The following is a 9,252-nucleotide window of genomic DNA, read 5'->3' as shown; positions in this document are numbered from 1 at the left end:
ACTGACCGAAGAGATGACATTTGTACAAACATTTTTCCTGTCGTATGTCAGTTTGCAGATTGCTATATCCATGCCTAAAGAAAATGTGCCCATGTCTGTGATGCAGCTGGTGATTATGATGTTGTAGCACATTTGTAATGTTCATGCAGTTTTGACATCAGTAAACACATTCATTTATGTAACAAAATTCAGTGATCTATACTGAAAGTATCCACTTTAAATTGCCGTTCTGTTAGCTAGCCAGCATTTCATCCATAAAGAAAACCCTTTGAAAGCATCTGATTTATATGCCAGCAGTCAGCACTGCTAACCTGGCCATATCAGTTATAAAAGTGAATTCACTTCTAAATATCATTTAGCATTTTTAGCTAGCCAGTATTTCATCAGTAAAATAGTCTCAGATTTTCTGTATTGCACTGACGTAAATAATATAGTTCATGTCTTATAACAGTTTTTGGCACAAAACAAGCTTAGTCAACTCAAGATGGCTGAGTCCAGAGAGAGGAGAGCAAGCCAAACTGGTGGTAAATTATATATTTTTTAAATCATGTCCAAATGCTTATCCAAACAACTTCATCGTCGTGAATCGTGGCACTGTACTCCATTGCATTATAAAAAGAACACCTGCAAAATATGAACTTTGCAGAGTGCCCGGCTCTTGAGATGATCATGGGAAACAAAACCCATTGAAATTTGCCCACACGCACACACAAATTCCTGGCATTATAAGAGAGATACATGCTGAAAAGCTTCCCTTACAGTCAGTCAGACAGACATGCAGATCTAGCTGTCAGGCATCTAGATTAATGGGCCTTTTGGGCTGATGCGTTGACGTGTCATTATTGCCACGGGTGGAAATCTCTATGGATCCCTGCCTTTGGGACCAACCCCTCAGTACGCACAGGCGCACACACACACATGCACGCACACACACACACACGTGCAAGCGCATACCACACAACCACACACAAACACCCACCCTAAAGCCGTTAAATCTCCACACTAGCCCATTACTACTAATGCAGAATGGGCATTACAGGTCAGAGGCGTTTTAGCGTCGACTCTGCGGGGGAGCCAGACAGTCAGATCCAGATCGGATCCAGTGATAATAAATATCCTGATATGTAAGGCAATTCATACACATTCTTTCACAGAGTTAAGTAGGGTTAGCGTGTGAGCATGACTTGCAGTAAAGGACCTGCTGATTTTCCCGGTCCAAGCGATTTTAAATTGTGTTCAACTGTAGACTTTGTTGTCTCGTGAGAACCCCCCCCCCCAAAAAACACACCATTCGAGTAAAGTCTTTAAAAACAACGCCGACAGTTATGGAAAGGAGATGAGAGAGGTGCAGAGAGGAGAAGAGAATGGAGAGAGGCAATGGGAGGAAACAAGCCCAGCATCTGGAGAACATCTAGGTCTGTCTGTGAACTCCGACAGAGCTCCTTAAGTCAACAGGGAAGACTGTGGTTAACAGAACGATATCTGCTTGCTGCATGTCTGGTGTCAGACCTACGGCTGCCTGATAGAAAATCCATGAGAGATTGATGTCTGAGGTGAGAGACAAGAGGTTCTAGAATGTTGGGGAGCTCACGCTGTTGCGTCGAAAACCAGGCCCTCATGTCAACTTAATGAATGTCAACTACAGATTTGCTTTGGATAAAATCGTTGGCTAAATGAATTCAATGTAAATGTATTTTGAGCTGTAGCTTCCATAATCAACTTTTTATTGATGTAGTAGATCTCTGATAGACAGGTTCATAGAATGTTCTGGGACTGTATAATCTGACTCGACAGACCGTTTGTTACACATATCCATCTGGGAAGTCGTCCTTGGAAGCTGTTTGGAAAAGGGCAAGCGATTTTAAAGAAATGCTTGGCAGGTGAGTGGATGAAACATCTGTCTATCACCACCTATCACAGGCTAACGTCAATCACACCTGTAGCTGCCAGTAGTTCCTCATTGGATGCTGATTGGTCTGAACCTATGGTTCGGGAACAAAAAGATATGTTGGAACTTGTCAAGATGGATTTGAGTCGTGGTCGTGATTTCCCAAATCCAACTGTCCTGCAAGGTTAGGGACTTTAATTGTGAAACATTTTATAATAATAAACACTTTCCGTCAACAAGTAAAAGCAGCCATTTCTGACTGTCTGATTAAGAACCAAGATGATGGAGAGGGACTATGATGAAAACATGTTGATTTGGATATCAAAGAGAGGATTTATATGCTGTAGGCATCTTTCTGTCAGTAGGGAGAGGAGGGGGGAGTATCAGGGAATCTGCTCTACCTTAGGTGGCAGTTATTGAGTTTTCTGTTTTTCCAAAGAATCAATGTTACATAAACCTTCCCACCTGACACCAGTCTTTGGTGACAACATTGACACATGAGAAGAAACTCCAGAATCATGGAGCAAATGTAAAAGTCAGACTTTTTCAGACTACCACAGTTCAGAAGTTTTGCTTTTCCAATCCAATTCATTATTTGTTGATAGTATTTTTTTTCACCTGTAGCATCGAGATCATAGGCCACCTTCTGGGCATGGTTTAGTTCCATGAGACAGTCAGGAGAGAGTCAGGCGACTTGAAGGACACGTTAAGGTATGATATTGTCATGGTACACCCTACAAACCGGAAGATGGACACGGCAGTGTTCCACAGCACGTCAAACCATGACCACCTCATGATGTGCCCTAGAATGGAAAGAATCATAAGATAATCATTTGTGCTTGTTTACCGTGTTCGAGAGACTCTGCAACTCCTTTTTTCGTTAGGACCAGGACTCACTAGGATAGAATGGTTTAATGATCTGAGCTCGTACTAATAAATCTCTTGGACTTAGTTTTTCCTCGGTTATTGATTCGTTCCCATTGGACATCATCACAGCACTTGTTTACAGCAAAACTGCCTTTGCAGTGTCAAATCAATGGACCTGAATTAGGTTATTAGTCTCACATACGATATGTTGCATACAAATGAAATCTATTGTTCTATAAATAAAGATTTCGTGCATGAGTCATGAAAAGTGCTTTTACTTTGTTTTACTAACTTCTGTGCCTTAAGCAAAATTCTGACCTAGATTGAGTCACAAAATCACAAGAAACCCAGCACACAAAGCATGCAGTATGAGTTACATCAAGAGGAACTGTAGATGTACCTTTCAAATGCATACCGTCTCAGATATGCATATCAATTATGCTTGTTCAAACGGTTCTTTGAGGAGTTATTAAAATAAATTGTTAATAATCAAACCAATAAATAAATACCTTCAGATATCAGGGAAAGCAGTCCTTTGTTCTGTATGTATTTGATTTCATCATTATATCTGAATAAACAGTATTTATTAACAGGCTTGTGCAACAGGGAGAGAAAAAGAGAGAGAGAGAAATATGAACGAGAAACTTCAAAGTAGCACGCTTCAAGCAGCCCAAGCTTATCTGGTGTGCCACGCTTCATAAGAAATTTATGCACTGTCTTCAGCGCATCCAGCTAGACTTGAAGGAATCCTGTTCAGCCTTTTCCTTGAATGAAACTGTTTGTGGCAATCTGAGCAGACCAAGAGTAAAGAGAGAAAACTGCCAACCACAGCTCTCAGAGAGAGCTGGGAGGCAGAGAGAGAGAGAGAGAGATAGAGAGATAGAGAGAGAGAGAGAGAGAGAGAGAGAGAGAGAGAGAGAGAGAGAGAGAGAGAGAGAGAGAGAGAGAGAGAGAGAAAGAGAGGGTAAGAGGGAGAAATAGAGAGAGGCTCCCACACTTGTGGGATGTAATTTGTGTCTGTAGTGTGTCTGTCAATTATCCACATGATTGAATGTAAACTAGCCTAAACAGAATATGACGCCAGTTGTGGCTATAACATCAGTGGGGTATATTTTAGAAACGTTTTCTTAGTATTTGTTCAACGTACTGTACTACTGCAGAAAGCAGTAATAAAATGAAAGATGAATTGAGGCAAATTCAAGTGAAATGAAAGGCACATCAATAAATGTCTAAAACAATGTTGGCCCCGTTCATTCCTTACAACTGTCCTGGAACATAGATAGGATAACTAGGACAAGCATTTAGCCTGCCAGAATGTCGATGAACAGGTACTGTGTCCTCGTTCCTGCCGTCTCGATCCCCCTTTCACTCTGCCTCTATCTCTCTCTCTCTTTCTCTTTGTGTTCCTTCTTATTCTTTTTGGCTCGCCCTGTCTTCCTCTATGTCTCTCCCTCCTTCCATCCCCCCCTTCATGGCAGGAACTTGTCACCCAGCTGAGTGATGAGGAGATAATTACAAACTAGATCAACCTCATCAAGCAGATCCCCGGGGTCGTAATACTTTCAATTATTAATACATGCAAATATGTTGAATGCTGTGCTACAGACTATTCTTTGACTGTTTACCTTACACTCTCAGCTCAGAGACACATCAGCACAAGCATACGGTGAATATGAAAAGGCTGAGAAAATGATTTTGAACGTTTCCCTAATCCAGATCAAGCCTTATTCAAGACGTTTAACACCTTCTTTCTCCTTTCTGGAAGTGATGAAAGCCCCAGAATTATGAAGTACAACGTGTGTCAATGAAAACCAAGCCATAAAACGAAAGGTTGAATTCAGATTGATCATAAAGAGATAGATCGGACCATCTGCATCAATGCTTGTCATATTCTGGAATGAGAAGACCAATGAGCAAAATCACAACACAATCTTGTTTCACATTTCATGTTTCTGTGTGTCTGTCTGTCTGTGGATGTGTGTGTGTGTGTGGGGCTGCATACGTGTGTGTGTGTGTGTGTGTGTGTGCGTGTCAACACAACACAAACTTTACAGTGTGCTGGGGTCACAGCTACACCAGAGCGACACTCTCGGATCACAAACAATTTGTAATAATAAACATCCTGACACACACTCATTGATTCCTTTAACCCTCAGATGGACAGGAAGTCATTTGTTGGTAACCCAGTCAACCTGGGGGAGAACATGATCAAGGGCGGATCACCGCAGGGAACGTGTAGAGAAGCCTATAAGCTTTTTGCCGTGTAACGCAATATACACTATGACTGCTTGCTTCGTGACAGATAGGTACTGAAAAGGGCTTCTGCTCTGCTCACCGTGAATGCAGGTTAGACAACACAGGACAGGCAGGCTGGAGGGAAGCTGTTATTTCGAGGACTGCGAGATCCTCAGAGGACCATGCGCGGGAAATGAAGTCAAGTCTCATGAAGTCCCAGGGATCATGTAAGGACTTGCGAACATTTTGTACCTCATAACCTTTGCATACCAGGACTAATACACAGGCTTTAAACGGGGGTTAGGTTGATGTTGAAAAGGTGAGATGACATTTGACATTAGGGTTACGGAGGTTATAGGACTATGCAGTTCAAGGGGAAGTAAAGACAATATGTTTATCAGGGGTAAGTGATATTTCACTGATATGTTTATCAGTGACAAGGAACAATCTGCCATCTAGTGGATGAGTATAGTAGTGCACTCAAAATCACTGGTAGATTGAGTCAGTGCAAACATTAACATATCTCTGGGGAATGTTCTTCACTAATCATACACTTATCAACAAAAAATACACGAATCAAGAATATTTAGAAACGTCTGCCCTTGGAAATCCCCCTAATGAATTCACAAGTGTGTTTTAGACAGCAGCCACACAGCAAAGACTAAAGGGGATGAGTTTCGAAGTCAGACCTGACATGGCTTGGCCAAAACTCATTCTCGTTGAACGCTCTCTTCATCAGAGATCCACTGGGGCACAGACTGGTGGTTTCGGTAATGATGATGATCATCACTTGGCTGGAGTTGCCCAGTACATCCATGCACGTGCGCGCACACACACACACGTGCATACACACACAGACAGTCACACAAACACAGAAAACATGTACACACGTACACACACACACACGCATAAAGTCGACTAGCGTCCCTGTAATAACAAACAGCTTTGTCATTCCAGCAGACCTGGGTTTGAGCTGCCATCGCTGGCACAGACAAATGAGAATGGAGAGTGTGTGCAACTGTGTGTGTGTGCGTTGAAAAGAGGGAGCCAGAGAGCGAGAGAAAATGAGGGTGAGATAACGAGACGGAGTCCGAAAGATGAAGAGAGTGAGAGAACAGAGAGTTGCTTCGGGAGAGCCCTTTAGAATCGGCTGGAACATTGTGTTGTATGATTGAAGTGCTGAATAGGAGGTATGGTGGACGTGGCCAGTAAATGCAGTCCGTTCCTTGAGTCTGACCACCGAAATACTGTGGAACACTTCTGATCCTTGATCTTGTGCTGTATTTTTTGTACGAGGACTGGTGTTTAACTGCCTCTCAGACTCTCCTCTTGTGACATCCTCAAACAGCTAACCCATGAACCCCTTATTGACTCATAGAAACCCTGAATTGCAAACAAATAACAAAGGTTGGTGTGTTAGGGAGTACCTTCATCATTTGTCATTAAAATAATTAATCTTGAATTCAACCTTTCAAAGTATTAATTGAACACCAGGAGTGTTGCTGATGATGAGAGTGGACCTATTTGAACACTCAATTAATCAAATAAACACTCCTGCTGTTAAATGATCCCTTTGTACATTGCTGTGTAAACTCCTTCATGTTCATCACCATATCTAAAAGTTCTTTAGTGCTGCCATAAAAGTAGCTTCATTCACAGTCACACAAAGTAAATGGCATAAACTTGCTTCTGCCAAGTGTAGCGCTGGTAAAATATAATTCCAGTAAATTGAGAGGGGGAGGGTGGCCCTTTAGAAACTAATGCCGTGTGATTAGTCTGAATGGTTTCTGTGCATCGACCAATTACTGTGATGGCAATATATGCTCTTCCAAGCTCTGTAGTAATGGACTACAGATTAAACAGCCTTCACAGGTGAACATTTCAGCTTTAATAGGCTGCTTGCTTAATACACCGGAACATTCTCACATAATGGCCCCCTTCTCTCTCCCTCTCTCACAGTCTTGCTCCTCTCTTTCTTTCTTTCTTTCTCTCTCTCTTTCTGTCTGTCTGTCTGTCTGTCTGTCTCTCTACCTCCCTCAGATTTTCTAAATTAAGCTAAATTAATAACATGCTATGTTCAGGAGCGGAACAGGAAATGGACCCTAACCCTAACCCTAAGGATGACTTTTCTAAAGTTGACATACGCTGGAATGAATATTAACTGGAGAAGGTCAATCAAGAGAGAAAACACCATGACAGATAAGAAAATATATCATGAAAGTATAAAGACAATTTGAATGTGAAATGAAATGCTTACCTCAGCAAACAATGACTTGGACTTCCAGAACTTCTTGTGACCTCTGTGCTGCTGTCTCTCTGGGGGCATGTTTCCATAGGCCTAGCGTTTACATGAACTGTCATATGGGAGAAAAATGGATTAACCAACCACAGCCATATCCAGTCCATTCTATTTTCAACCACTAGGTGGAGACTGTGACCACACAAATGTGGTACAAGTGGGGAAATATTTGCCTCCTGTGCTCATGTGCAGTGGGTTTACCAGAGTTCCACGTTATGTCAGACTGCTAGGATTACCACTAGATGTCCCTACCGGCATTGAAAACAAGCGTCACTACAGTTTGTACAGTTTCAGACTGCTGAGCTAATTGTTGGTTCCACAGTTTGAATTACACATAACCAGGCTGAGAGGTTTGTAGAGAATAAAAGTTATTTTGTATATCCTCTATAAACTATATAAAAAAATCTAATGTTACCCTTGTTTTAATACTATGTGTTGAAGTATCTTCTTTTCAGAAAAATGTCATGATACACATTCCAGTAAATCTTCCCCTTTGGGTACATAACCACACAAATAAAACTTTTGTTCACTCTCATAATTATGAATGCCTTTCCAAAAATGCTACAAAACTCCCCACTGCCACAGTATGCCTGAGACTGCTCCCTTTTGACATTTAGCCTTTCTAACTTAGTACACAGCATGCATTCTCCAGTGCCCCAGCCAGTCTGATGCTCTGCATACTAAACAGGCAGCTCCAGCAACAGCACAGACCACTAGCTGCCTGGAGAGGGACCTTATTCTAATTCCTCTAAGCAGAGGATGATATGACGTGAGCCGACATAGCTCGTTAAAACTAGCGCAGACAGGGAATCATTGGGATTCGTGCTATTCTTGGACTCTTCTCTAAAGATGCTGCTCTGGTCAAACGTTGCCTGGGCCTCATGTTTAAAACATGCCTTTGCGATTCCATATGGGGGCCACATACTCCTGCTTTCTTTGAAGAGGAGAGGGAGAGGGTTTTCACTTTTACCTCCACAAATACTATGCTTTAAGGCAACTTGTATCGATTTGTTCTCTAACCACCCACCTACCACAGCTTTCTGTCTAGTCATCTCTCAGCCATTAGATTTGTGACATTTTCACCAAATAGTTTTGAGATCTACAAAGTGAACACAGCATTGTCTTCACCATCCTCATCAGTTATACATTATCTTCTCCAAGTGTCCCGTAAGATACCATAAAGAATGTCAACTAATGACTCAAGGAAACTTGACAAACACTGCAACTGGCAAAATAAGTACATATTGTGTTAACAAGATAGGCTACTGTAAATGTATAATGCAGCATTCAAGTGTGGCAAGAAGCGAAGATGTTTGATATGGCTTCTTCCAACACAAAATCCGACAACAATTAGAAGTGCACTTTGTGGTCTGAATGAACCTGACTGTGAACAACTGTGCCGTTTCATCTCACTATTGCTTATACAACTGCAGAATGATTCCTCTGGTCGCTGAATGCATACACACTTAGTTAGCAAGACATGTAAAGGTTGTCGTTGTCATAAGTATTGCAGTGCTCTACAGTTTCCTATCTCTTTGCGAGATTGGTAATGCCAAGCTGTCACGGTTTGATGTTGCTAAAATGGTGACGATCACTAAATGCTTTTATCGTAGCATAAGAGTGGATAAGTCCTACCTTGGGCAGCTCAAGGAGTTTTAGCGACTCAACAGCACAATAACTGTAGCCAGATTCAGGAACAAACACACCTAGAAATCTAAAGGATCTCGCTATTAACATCCAACGATATACATTTCGTTATAAAAAACGTTTTGCCGTCTATTTATACAGAATAAAGTCATTCCATCGATACTTTCTGTGTCTGTTTTGTTAATTACCTTGCAGCATGAAGCTCTGTCGCCAGTGCGCAGGCGCGATTCGGGTCACTTATTTGCTGAATTTGACCGGTCCTGGAAAGGAAGGGAAGCCGATATCTATATATCATTTTCTACCACCCCATCCCATC

This window comes from Hypomesus transpacificus, chromosome 8, assembly GCF_021917145.1.
Source record: "Hypomesus transpacificus isolate Combined female chromosome 8, fHypTra1, whole genome shotgun sequence".
Taxonomy (NCBI): domain Eukaryota; kingdom Metazoa; phylum Chordata; class Actinopteri; order Osmeriformes; family Osmeridae; genus Hypomesus; species Hypomesus transpacificus.
Note: the sequence above shows the minus strand (reverse complement) of the source record.